Consider the following 13,724-nt stretch of genomic DNA (forward strand, 5'->3'; position numbering starts at 1 on the left):
CATACAATATTGTATTAGTTTCAGGTGTACAACATAGTGATTAAACATTTATATAATTTACGAAGTGATCACCCTGGTAAATCTGGTACCCATCTGACACCACACATAGTTATTACAATATTGTTGACTATATTCCTTATGCTATGCCCTACATCACCATAACAATTTAGTAACTACCAATTTGTGCTTCTTAATCCCTTTTCTTTTTTCCCCTATCCCCCAACCCCCCTCCCATCTGGCAAAAATATGGAATGCTTCATGAATTTGCATGTCATCCTCACACAGGGGCCCTGTTAGTCTTCTCTGTGTAGTTTCAATTTTAGATTTCCAAAGCAAGCACAGGAAATCAGCATCCCAGAAACCATCAGTCACTGTTTTCAAACTCCACGTTGATTATTTAATCAACATGTTTATTATTTCTACAAATATTATTAGTGGTGGGTCTTTGGGCAAAAATTGTTGCCTTTCTGGGCCTTCGTTTTCTCACCTGTAAAATGGTATAATAACAGTATGGAAAGAAATGCATATTGAAACATATGTCTTTATTGGGAACTTACTCAGTGTTAAGCCCTGAGATACAATAATAATGGCATTTAAGCTAAGACTTGAAACACAGAGTAGGAATCAGCTAAATGACGGGGGAAGAATGGTCTGAGCAGGGAGAACAGTTTATATGAAAGTCCTGAGGTGGGAAGGCTCTGGGAGAATTCAAGGAATTCAAAACACAGCCAGTATGGCTGGGGTATTGTGTGTGAGGAAAGAGAGACGGAAGGAAGCTCAGGCTGGAGGAATGGCAGGAGTCACTTTCTGCAGTGTCTTCGCTCCCTGTTGCCTTGTCTGTTTTTCCCATTCTATCCCACCCCACGCATTGTCAACATTGTGAGCACAGGGAATGTGTTTACCATCCTCTCTTGTAGTTTATTCATTCATTCCATTCAGTACATTCTTTAAAAAAAAAAACTATTGGGGAAGGGGTACAGGACTTTATTGGGGTACAGTGTGTACTTCCAGGACTTTTTTTCCAAGTCAAATTGTTGTCCTTTCAGTCTTAGTTGCAGGGGGCGCAGCCCACTATCCCTTGTGGGAGTCGAACCAGCAATCTTGTGGTTGAGAGGACGCACTCCAACCAACTGAGCCATCCGGGAGCTCAGCGGCAGCCCAGCTCAAGGTGCCATGTTCAATCTTAGTTGCAGGGGGCGGAGCCCACCATCCCTTGCGGGACTTGAGGAATCGAACTGGCAACCTTGTGGTTGAGAGCCCACTGGCCCATGTGGGAATCAAACCGGCAGCCTTCAGAGTTAGGAGCACGGAGCTCCAACCGCCTGAGCCACCGGGCCAGCCCCCATTCAGTACATTCTTATTGATCACCTAGTATGTGTCTGGCACTCTTCTAGATACTTGGGATACACTGGTGACCAAAACAAGATCCCTACCCTCTGGGAGTTAACATTTGGCAGGAAAGACAGACATAACATGTAAGTAAATTTTCTATTATGTTAGAAGGTGATCCGTAATATGGGAAAAATAAAAGTCAAGCAAGGTAAAGGGTATTGGAGGTCTGAGGAAAGAGGTGGGGTGGGTGGCAGAATTAAACAGAGGTGGCAGGATCGCCACGTTGAGGAGAGATTGGAGCCGAGGTGTGAGGGAGGAAAGGGAGCAAGACATGCCAGCATCTAAGGGAAGATTATTACAGGCAGAGGGAGTAACGTGCAAAGGCCCAAGGGTGGAATCACCACTGGTATATTCTAGCAATAGCAAGGAGGACGTTGTGGCTGGAGTGGAGTATGAGTGAGGGGACGGGGTGACAAGGCGATGACGTGATGGGAAATACTGGGAAGTGGGGGCAGATTATGTAGGCCTTTAGGTCATTGTAACGACTTTGGCTCTTACTCTGAGCAGAGCCATTGGAGGGCTTTGAACAGAGGAGTGGCAGAATCTGATTTAGGATTTAATAGGATCCCTGTAGATGCTCTGTGGAGAATAGATTCTCAGTGGCGGAGGTAGGAAGCTAACATAGAAGCAGGGATCGTGGTTAAGAGGTGAAAGAAGATATTGGTAGCTAAGACCAAGGTGGCATGAGTGGGGCCAAAAAGAAGTGGTCAAAATTTTATTGTATTTTGGAAGTAGACCCAACAGGATTTTCTGATAGATTAGACAAGGGACATGAGAAAATGAGATTATCAAAGATGATTCCAGTATTTATGGCTGGAGGAACTGGAAGGATGGCGTTGCCATCAGCTGGGATGGGGAATGTCGATGGTGGAGCAGGTTTTGGGGGGAAGAGCAGATGTTCAGTCTGAGGCCTGAGTCTGAGATTTTTTTTTAAACTATTATTTATTTAAGAGTGTTTTTCCAGGACCCATCAGCTCCAAGTCAAGTAGTTGTTTCAATCTAGTTGTGGAGGGCACAGCTCCCAGTGGCCCATATGGGGATGGAACCGGCAACCTTGTTGTTAAGAGCACACGCTCTAACCAACTGAGCTAACCGGCCACCCCTGAGATGTTATTACATAGCCAAGTGGAGATGCTGAGGAGGTTTGGGATGGATGAGTCTGGAACTGAGGAGAGGATCTGGGCTCGCGGTGTGAATTTGGGAGTCGTCGGCCTGTATCAAGGTGATATTTGAAACAGTGAGACTGTTTGTGACACCGAAGGGCTGAGTGTAGCTAGAGAAGAGATCCAAGGACTGAGCCTCAAAACATGGGGGTAAGAGAAGGAGATGGCCAAGGGAAAAGGAGCAGGGAACAGGGAGAAGGGGGGAAAAGCAAGAGAGGGGATGTCCAGGAAGCCAAGTGAAGAAGGGAAGTCAAGGAGAAGGGAACGGGCAGCCATGGCAACGCACTGAGAGGTCAGGTAAGATGAGGGCTGAGCGTGACGACTGATGTAGCAACTTGGAGGGCACTGGGGACCTTGACAAAAGCAGTTTCAGGTGCATGTGTGTATGTGTGTGTGTGTGTCAGGGGAGTGCAAATACGTGAATGGAAAACATTTAAGAGAGAAAGAGGAAGGTAAAATGTGCAAAGGGGCAGAAGAGTGAGAAAGTGAGATCAAGAGGTTCTTTGTTTTTCCTTTAAGATTCATCAATAACAGACACTTGCACACCAACGGGAATGGTCTAGTCCAGAGAGAAGAAGTGATGATGGAGCCACATCCTTGAGAAGTGCACAGAGGGAGGAACTGGCTCTATACAGGAGAGTGGATAGAGCATCTGTGCACATAGGGAGAAGGAAGATGCTGGAGGCTGAGCGCATTGGGAGTGGGAGCTTGTGAGCATTCTCAAAAGGGAAGGAGGAACCCAGCAGCTATGCGGCTGGGCCGTGGAGTGAATATTGAAGACTGGAGCTGAGAGAAGGTTGTGAATGGTCATGGGGGTGTAAGGGATTAGAGCATGATTCCGGGTAGCGTTAAGGGTCTACTGGAGTTTGGTGCTTGGTGTTTTCCCCAGCCATGTTCAGCTGCATGGATGGAGGTACGGAGGAGGCAGAGTGCTGGATTTGACCAGAGTTGTGGTTCTACCAAGAGAAGAGAACTTGAGAGAGGGGCAGAGAAATCAAGGGCGAGTGCACAGGAGCAGTGAGCACGACTGAGAGTCGTATTGAAGGTGGGTAACTGGGGTAGTGGGAGCATCAAGGGGCTAAGGGACAGTATACAGGCGTGGGAGCTAAGGGATTAGAGGTCCTGATGGGGCAATGGACGGCTGGGGTCAGGGACTGGGGGCCATGAGATTGAGATGGTGGTTTAGGGAGGAGTTGCAGTCGTGGGTACTGACCGTGGGACTGAGTGGCCAAGATGGGCTGGGGAACAAGGTCATTAGAGAAGAAAATATTAAGGGTGATGGCAGCATCATCTGTGTGCATGTTGAAATGACCAAGAGCTAAAACATGGACAAACCAATTGAGAGTGACATTGAGTCCAGGGTAAAGCCCTCCAGGATGAGAGGTGTGAGCCAGAGGTTGGTAGACGGCTGTGCTGAGGTAAGGTAATGGGTGCTACGGGGTAGCGACAAGCTTCAAACCTAGTGTCCTTTAGAGAGGAGAGAGGGCGAATGGCCTGAAAGTGACAGTGGGGAGCAGAGAGGACGACGTGCTCACGTCCTGTAATGTCTCTCTTCCCTTGCCCCCTCCTTTTCTCACTTCCATGGGCTGTGGAAGAAAAAGGAGAAGCCACTGGGAGGCCTGAGGGGGACTGTCTCATCCTCAGGGGAGAGCCAGGTTCCCTGGGACAAGATGGAAATATTCAGAGAAAAGACTAGAAGAAAGGAGACTCCACTGCAGAGGTTCTGGAAGTCCTGAAGGCAGCAGAAGGCTTTGAGGCCTTCAGGAGGAATCCAGGGGAGGCCTGGGGAGGGGTTGCCCAGGGCCCCATGGGAACCAAAATGCTGGAGACAAGGGAGGCCCTGCGTGCGGAGTAGGCAGATAAAGGCAGCATGAGATTAGAGACTGAACACTGTAGTTGCTCTGTGAATAATAGTAGCAAAGATAGCCCTATGTTAATTGAACACTTACAACATACAAGACCCTGTACTAAGCGAGTTGTATGTATCATCTCATTGAATGCTCTCAATAGCCCTGTGATGTAGAAATCTTTTACTCCCCTCATTTTACAACTGAGGAAACCAGTAAGCAGTCAACAGCTAGGTAGTGGTGCTGGGATCTGAGCCCAGGCAATCTAACTCCAGAGCCCAAATATTTTAAATCTTGGATCCAGGCGTTGTCCTAATATCTGTTGAGTACATGAATGAAGAGCAGGCAATTGTTCTTGAAAAGCCAAACCTAAGCCCTTTCCTGGACCCTCAAGCTCAGCCTGGAAGGCTCCAGACTTTCAATTCTTAGCAACACTTCCTACTTTAATTAGTCCGTGGGATCTGTCCTCTCCTCCCCTTGGAAGGAAGTTTTGCAAAAAGTAGCAAGGAGAAGGTGGGGAGCAGTAGCTGTGGTGCAGAGAGGTTTAGTTAGTTCACCATAGACACACATACAGGAGTCAGAGACCAGCTGCAGCCCAATGGGTGCTGGGCCTGGAGGTGGGGCCCAGCCTGAAGCAGCACCCTCCATCCTTCCTGGAAACCTCTAGTTTCCATCCTCCACAGGCTGTGACCCTCCTGCTTCAGATGCTAACAGGACTCACTGCAGTCTGAGTACATGGGCGCCGGACTCTCTCAGCACTGAGCAGGGAGAGGAGAGCGTTACAGGCCTTTGTCAAGGTCTTCGCCTGACGAGCATGAAGGCAAGAAACGTGGTGCCTGTGCAGCAGACGTGGCCCCCGGGCTTGGGGAGGGGGCTTCAGACAATGGAGGGCAGCTCTAGCCTGGGCAGGGCCCATTGAAGTAGAGGCCCAGTGTGGGAGTAGAGCTCAGCCAGGACAGGAAGATGAAGGTGGGGAGAATTCCCAGACCATGAAAACCGCCCGTGTGAAGGTCTTGAGTGAAAGGAAAACGCCCATCATTCAGGATCATTCGTGAAGTTCTGTGTGGCTGCAGTGGAGGGAATGGTGGAAGGTAAGCTCAAAGATTGGGGGGCAGGAGGCCTGCGGGGTTCAGGGTTAAGATTTTATGTTGGGCAAGAGGCTAAGCACCCCTATGGGCAGCCCCTCTGTTTGCTCCCAGGCCCAACTCTGTCCAGAGTGGGGGCCCCACCCTAAGTGGAACACAGGGGCTGAGAAAGCCTGTCCCCTAGAAGCCCATTAGATGGCGCCTGATCTCCACACACTGCTGGGGAAGGATGGGCCTTGGCAGAGGCTGGTATGTTGGGGGGGGTAGGGGGGGCTCTTAGGGAGGGGCTTTGTGGTTTCTGAGCCCTGAAGGTGGTTGCGGAGTGTGAGTGTCAGTCAGTGGATAAATCTGCATTTCAGTCAAGACATGTGCCTGGGGCATGGGTGTGATGTGACCTTGGCAGAGGTTCTCCCCTTTGCCTGTCACCCCCGGGAGCTCACGCAGGTGATCGGTTCCGTTTTCAGAGTGGGACGCTGAGGCAGGAGTCCAGGGGTGTGCGTGAGGCCACTCGGCTGGTTCACAGTGGAATCAGTGGACACCGATTGCTGCCAGCCCCGCATGCCCTTTGCCACGCTGCAGGGCCAGGCTGCAAAGGACTTGCTCTGAGTTGCCCAGAAGGGAAGAACGGGACCCAATGGGCTGGTGGTACTAGGATATAGGTCCTGGGTTGCTTATCCATGTAGCACATTTGTTGAGCATGTGCTATATGCCAGGCACTGTGCTGGGCATTGGTGAATGAAAAGCAACGGACAGCATAGGCAGCAAGCCACAATCTAGTGGGGGAGACAGACAGATGGTATATAGTAAACTGGCCGACAACTTTATCATTACAGATCCTGCTAAGTGCTGTGAAGGAAACAGGTAGAACTGAGGAGGTGACAGGGGTGGGCTCATTCTCTTAGAGGGGGTGGGAAGCAGACTCTGAGGAAGAGACCAGAAGGGTGAGAAGGTGCAGGTAGGAGGAGGGCTGGAGAACCAGCCAGCGTGCAGACAGAGGGAACAGCACGACTACCTTTACCTGATTCTCCAAACAAAGCCAGCGCAGACCTTGACATATACAAATCAGAACATGCCAGCCCCTGCTCAGAGTTCTTCCCTGCCTTCCCACGGTGTGTAGGACACCATGCATGCGCCTCGCCAGGGCCCACCAGAAGCCTGGCCTCCGGGTTGATTTCACCTCTTCCCCCTCTCCTTCCCTGCCCCCACCCCACAGTCCTTCAGCCCTTCTCGTCCTTGGCAGCTTGCGCACTAGCTGTTCCCTCTGTCTGAACGCTGGCTGGTTCTCCAGCCCTCCTCCTACCTGCACCTTCTCACCCTTCTGGTCTCTTCCTCAGAGTCTGCTTCCCACCCCCTCTAAGAGAATGAGCCCACCCCTGTCACCTCCAGCGTTCAGACAGAGCTGACGATGGCTCAGAGCATGATGGCAGCTGTGAGCACGGAGGACAACATCCAGATTTGAGAGATACATTGGCAAGAGAATCTGGGGTTTCCAGATGGACTGGATGTGGAGTGAGGATGATTCCAGGTCCTAGGATTGAGCAATAGGGTAGACGGTGGGGCCACGTACCAAGGTGGGGGAGCCTGGAACCAAGGTGGGGAATTCATGACCTTTGTGGAGAGTGGGAATCAAGCTCAAGGCCTGTTATTTTTGGAGCCACCCATGTGATTTCCCAGTAGAAAGATGGGGCAGGCAGTGGGGGCTCATCTGAAAGGAGGGGGCTGCTAATATAACTTCAGGAGCCTCTAGATTGTACTGAATGTCAAGGGATTCGATGCGATCACACAGCCCACAGTCCAGGCAGCTCAACAACAGGAGATAGTGAGGGCCCATCCCTGCACACGTGCAGGGGAGCCTGGCTTGTGTCAGGCATGACTGCTAGAGAGGGGAGGCCCCTTTGAGGGAAGTGGAACAAACTGGCCTCTGAGGATGCCAGAAACCAAGACCCCAGGTGGTCTTGGGGCTGCACGGAGGAGCGGACATGCTGACTCCGGCTCTTTGTCTACTTAGGTCCTTCCCAGGGCACTTCCCCCACTGCCATCTGGCAGGGCCCAGAGACACGGACCCCGGGGTGGGGTTGGAGGGGCAGCCTCAGGCATGGGGCTGTAATTTCAGCTGAGGGAAAGGCTCCTCTGTTTCAGCGCCACCTGGTATGAGGTTCCTCTTTCTGGCACCTCCCCCATGACCATCTCTGCTGACAGCCCCACCCCACGCCAATGGCAGTTACTCAGCATCTCTTGGAGGAGGGCCAGACCCAGAGAGTAGCTACTGCTAGCTACTGCGTGCCCACCTGGAAAGGCATTGAATTAGGTGGCTCAGCATCCTGGGGGTGGGGGGTAGGGGGTAATTGGAGGGGGCTGCCAAGTTTAATTAGTGGTTGTGAAGCCCTGTAACCTGCATCTGAGAGGCCCCCCCAGACTTTCATCTTCAAAACTTCCCCACCATCCTGGATGAAAGGGCCAGGGAGAGGCCAGGTATTAATAGTAATTATTAGTTTCACTAATAAAGAGAAGAAACAGGATTATCACCAAGCCCAACTCATCCTCCCCCCTTTGTCTGCCTTTCCTCTCCTTCCTCCAACTCTGTCTCCTTTTTCTTCCCTCTTTCCCTCCTCCTCCCTCTCTCCTCTTTCTTTTTCTTTCTCTTTTTATCCAGGCCTTGCCACTTCCATCTATTCTTGCTTGGAAGCTTCAGTATCCATCTACCCCTCTGGGTCTTGTCAGCTCTCTGTGTTGGGGTGCCAGGGGCTTGTCTGGGTTGCAGAGGGAGGGTGGGAGGTGATGGGGGAGAGAGGGGTGTGTTAGGATGTCTGTGTCCATTCACTTATGTATTCATTTACTGTTTTACACATAGTTATCGAACACCTACTATGTGCCCAGCACTGGGTCGGGCCCTGGCGATTTGGTGCTGAATAGGACAGACATGGGCCCTACCCTCAGGGAAATGGACAATAAACAGTAAACTGACAAGTACGTGTGAGGTCACAGATTGTGATGCACCCTAGGACGGAATAAACAGCAGATACGAGGGAGAGCGATGTGGGTGGCCACGTTAGACAGGGGCCATGAGGGCCTCCCTGAGCAGGCGGCATTTGGGCTGACCGATGAGAAAAGCCCAGTTATGAGAGAAGACTGAGAAATGGGTTCTCAGCAGAGAGAACAGCCTTTGCAAAAGCCCTGAGGTGGGAAAGAGCTTGGAATACCGAGGATATGAAAGGAGCGTAGGGTGGCAGGAGGGGTGAGCCAGAGGGAGAGGGGTGAGAGGCGCTGGGGCAGGCCATGCATGGGCTGCCACCTCTGTACTCGCACGGGCCCCGCACTTAGTTAAATGCTCTGTGTCACTGTCTTAAAATTCTTAATTTTTGAACAAGGAGTTCTGCATTTTTGTTTTGCACTGGGCCCCATAAATTATGTAGCTGTCCGGTCCGGAGTTGGGGAGGTGGGCAAAAGAAGTGAATGTCTGTGTGTAGAAACATGAGGGCCGCTTGGCTGGTCTTAGGTGAATGAATGAAGGAAGGAAGGAATCTGTGCGTACATGTGTGAGCTCGTCTCTGCGGCTGTCACAGGGCCACGTTGACCTAGACCAGTGGCTGCTGCCATGTGTAGAGGGCTCACACACACGTGCTTCAAGCCCCCAAGTCCCGCAGGGCCTGCTACGTTTCCCAGGGCCTGCAACTTGAGGGGCTTCCAGGAGCTGTGTGCACCAGGTTTGGAGCAGCTCCGTGACGGGGGTGAGGCCAGGCACATCCCAGGCCCCATTTTGGGAAACAGGGTGACTCCTCCACCCCAGGAAGAGGTGACCCTACCTTGCCTGTATGGACTGAAACTTTGGAGCCAGACAGACTTGAGTTCAAATCTGGCTTTGACACTCTGACTACTGAATGCAAATAACTGGACTTGGGCAGGGGATTTGCTTCTCTGTGCCCCAGTCCTCATCTATAAAATGGGGGTCACTGCTGAGAGTCGCTGAGAGGATTAAATAAGGTATTGAGAGGAAAGCTCGTGACAGAGTCAGAGCTTGGTAAATGTTTGCAACAACAATAATAGTTATTCTCATGCACACTCTAGAGTCTTGGATAAACATTGGCTTCTGCCTCTAAATGTCTGCATAATCATGAACAAGTCCCTTAATCCTCCTGGGCCTCAGTTTCCTTTTCTGTTAAATTGGGCGATAACCGTCTAACCTGTGGTCGGGACAATCTCACACCATCACTGTGGAGCTTCTTTGTAAACTGCTGTGAGTTGTTGGCATATTCCTGACCCTGTCCCTCCCATCTCGGGGCAGGAGTTCTCTAAATCTGCCCACACAGAGAGGAAAGCACCCTTTGGTTCTTAGCAGAGCACAGAATTCTGTCCCTGGATTCCCAGTGCTGAGTTGTTGTCTTCACACTGGGAAGTCTGCCCGGGATTGAACCTCAAGTTCAAGGTTAGTGGTTGCACAAGGAAGAGGAAGGTCCAGAAGTTGGGGCAGGGGTGGGGGAGGATGAGCTGAGGGCTTCCTGTCTCCCTCTGGACAGGAAACACCCAGAAAGTGGTGAGAATTAGTCTCTGACAAAAGGCCCAAGCGACAGTCTGACAGTCTCGGAGCCCCCAGTTCATCTCCCGTGTACACCCCAAAGGTTGATTTGCTGGAGCCTCCAAAACTTGCGGGAAGCCCTGAGCAGCAGCAGCAGCTGCCTGCGGAGGGGAGCTGCCTCCCAGGGGAGCGCTGGCTGGAGGAACCCTGAAGGGAGAAAGAAAAGGGCCCTCGGCCACCGCGAATGACTACTCTGAGCTCGGGGGACAGGATGGCTGGCCCACATCTAGGCATGGCCGCCAACCAGCAATTTGACGGCGGGGCTACTTCGCCTTTCTGTGCCCCAGTTTCCTCATCTGGAACACAGGGTGATAGTCACATCTCAGAGAGCTGCTGGGAGAACTAAGTGTGCTAAGGTTCTTAGCAAAGCCTGGCCACACAGTGAGTGCTTTAGAAAGGTTAGTTATTATGTCCTTTAGAAAATGAGGCCACCCAGTGAGTTGTGACAGAGTCTGTCAGATCGTCTGATAGACTAGTTCAAAGCCTTCCCCTATAGTTTGCTGTATTTTGGACTGGCAATAATCATTCATTCATTTGTTTGTTGAATAAATATTTATGGACCATATTTATGGCAGCAAAGGGCAGCAGCTGTGGCGGGGGGGGGTGTTGGCGCAGACCTGACTGGTTCCTGGAGGGGCATTTGAGCAAAAATTAACATTTATTCAGCACTAACTAGGGGCTTAGCTTGTGTACACGCAGACTCCCACTACTCTGGAGGTGGGTATTAGCCCAGTAACAGAGGAAGGAGCCCAGGTGACGTCACAGACACAAGATCACACAGCTGCCAAGTAGCAGCCCTGGGACTCGAACCCAGGCCCACCTCACCCCTAAGTTTGTTTTTCCAAATCTAGATTCCAGGTCTACCTTTCTGCTGTAGCTCCCCCCCCCCCAACTTTGGCAGAGCCAGATCCCAGAAACCAAAGCTCAGGGTGCTTTCTGTTGCCGTCTATAGCAGGATCTTTGTCATTTCCTCCCTGGTTCTCCTGACCGTGGGGAATGGCCTTGGGGCTCTCTCTGGAGGGGAAACCCGGCCTGGAAACAGCCCAGCTTGGAAAATGTGGCTGCAGGTGACTCCTGATGTTTGTCTTCTCGGCTGCAGAGCATCTGGGTAGGGTACCTGGTAGCAGATCCAGGTGGATGGCCACCTGGGTGGGTGCTGAGCCAGTGACGCCCCCAGGGGCCTCCCTCTGGCTCTGTAAGCTGAGACTGGTCATAGCCCCATTCAGGGCCTCAGTGTCCCCATCTGCAAAAAGTGGAACAGTCACAAAGCTCCAGCACTGGCCCTTCGCATTGCATTTGGGCTGGGAGTTTATGTGCGGATGGCCAGTCTTCCTACCCAGCTTGCTTCTTGGGCTCTTGTGAGGATAAAATGGGACTGTGGCTACAAAAGCATGTTGAGATGGAATACAGACCTGGATAACAGCGCCCATTGCTGGCTGGGACTCGCCCCATCAGCTCCAGCTTCTGCCTCACCCAGACCCCTGCCTGTGCCAAAGCCCTGATTTCCTAGACCCTCTGGAGGACCTGTGGGCCTGTGGGCAAGGGTGAGCTGGGAGCAAGATTGAGCCTGGAGCAAGGTTGGAACCAGGAGATACCTGGGCTTGGCGCAAGCAGGCCCAGGAAGTCACCTGGATACACATGGGGGCCTTCCCACAGCCTCCCAACATCCTGCCATGCGGATTTGCACCTTGACTTTCCCCAGACTGAGGCGGGAGTTTGGAGCAGCAAGAGGAAAAGCCATGGCTAACCAGGAGGCATTCATCTGGGGCTTGCTTAGGAAACCCCTTCTCTCGGGCCTCAGTTTCCCCATCTGCACCACTCGAGGCATACATCACACGACCTCAGAGAGCTGACATTTGCCCTCCTTGGGCATGACTTCTGCCCTCCAGGCTGCAGCCTCGAGCAAATGGAAACCAGTTCTACCCTCAGGGGATTCCATCTGGGCTTTTAACCACACTCCCCAGCTCCATCTGCTACAACCTGCCCCAGAGGCTCTCCAGAGTAGGAGGGAGGCAGGGGCACACTCCCCACCCCCACCCGGAGAGACTCAAAGACAGGAGTCTCACTGCCAGGCTTGTGCGCATGGATGGACAGATGACGAGCCAGAGGGATGGCGGGTGAGGCAGCTCCACGTGGAGAGGCCGGCACCCTGGGCACATGGGCACACCTACCCCTGCTTCCACCAGCTGGGCCTGATGGTCGGGGCAGCAGAGGGGAGGGCTCCTTGCTCCCTCACCCCCAGAGCTTCTGCAGGGACCTGGATTTCTTTACACACACACACACACACACACACACACACACACACAAAGTGTGAGGGGAAGCCTTATCCATGAGCGGACTTGGGGAGACATTTTAATCTGGTGGAATCACAGTTGTAGCATTACAGAACCTTAGTATGCTGCGGAATTCTAGAATCTCAGAGGCACAACATGCTAGAATTTTAGAGAAGTGAGTCACAGATTTTAGGTTTCTAAACTATGCGGTGCAACACTGTAGCCACTAGCCACGTGTGGCCATCGAGCATTGAAATCAGACTCGTCTGAAAGGGGATGTGCTGTAAGTGTCACATACACAGCAGGTTTTGAAGACTTGGCACAAAAGATTTAAAACATCTCATTAATAATTTCTTTGTATCAGTTACATGTAGAAATGATAGTATTTGGGGTATATTTGGTTAAATATATTATTTAAATTAATTTCACCTTTCTTTTTACTTTTTTTAAACATCTACTAAAACAATTAAAATTGTGTGTCGCGTTTCAGAACTTTAAAGGGACAGAATTTTAGAACCAGACTTCCAGATTTTTACATCAATGGCTTCAAAGCTTAGACAGTTAGTTACTCTGAGAACCTGGAAGAATCTGGGGAGTTCTGGTCCTCCCACCAACACGGGGGTCCTCCAGCCCACCCTGACCGGTGCTGACCAGCCTCTGCTTACCCCCTCCCTTCTCCCAGTTGTCACCTGGTGAAGAACGAACTGTGCCCAAGTCTACTGGGCTTTCTGAATGGTTTCCCCTCGTCAGGTGGGATCTGCTTCCCGTAGCTTGTTCCACCCTCACGGTTGGTTCCCAGAGCACCTTCCAGGGCCTCTGAGAACGAGTCTGCATTCCCTTCCCCATGAAAGGTGGGGAGTCTGGGTCTTGCCCTCTCCCCCTCACCTCAGGCTGCTGACCTGTAGGCTGTGGACCTACCTTGACACCTCTTCTTACAGGTGGGCTTCAGGGACTCTCAGCTCCACATGACCCTCTCTGCTTCCCCATCCCTCAGCAGAACTGTTCCTGGGACCCCAATAATGGAGTGGGGGTCCTTCCAGCCTCTCCCAATTTGTAATTATCCTGTTTGTCCACCTGGGTCACTGGCCTGGGGCCTCTAGGTCCTGCCCTGTTTCCAGCTCCAGGAAGATGTATGATGGTGACTACAGTTGCTAGGACGTGGGGTGACACAGGAATCTTGAGGTTGATTTAGGGTATCCCATATTTGCCTGGAAAATACTTTTTTCAGTTTCAACGGACTCTGGGGAGGAAGAAGGAAGAGGCTTTCTCACCAACAAAGTCAGGAATTCCAAAGCAGTACCAAGTGGTCGTGACTCACTCAGAGGGCCTCAGCTATTCAGAGGAAGAAGAGCAGAGGTCAGAGAAGGCTTCCTGGAGGAGATGGGACTGGA

General features: G+C 51.7%; 1 non-coding gene across 1 annotated transcript; it reads right to left on the reverse strand.

The window, feature by feature from the left end:
* Nucleotides 1–240: 240 nt before the first annotated feature.
* On the reverse strand, nt 241–345 carry LOC141567412 (U6 spliceosomal RNA). Its single transcript, XR_012489995.1, has one exon. It is a non-coding gene; the product is annotated as a U6 spliceosomal RNA (small nuclear RNA).
* Between the last annotated feature and the right edge of the window lie 13,379 nt (nt 346–13,724).

This window comes from Rhinolophus sinicus, linkage group LG10, assembly GCF_036562045.2.
Source record: "Rhinolophus sinicus isolate RSC01 linkage group LG10, ASM3656204v1, whole genome shotgun sequence".
NCBI lineage: Eukaryota > Metazoa > Chordata > Mammalia > Chiroptera > Rhinolophidae > Rhinolophus > Rhinolophus sinicus.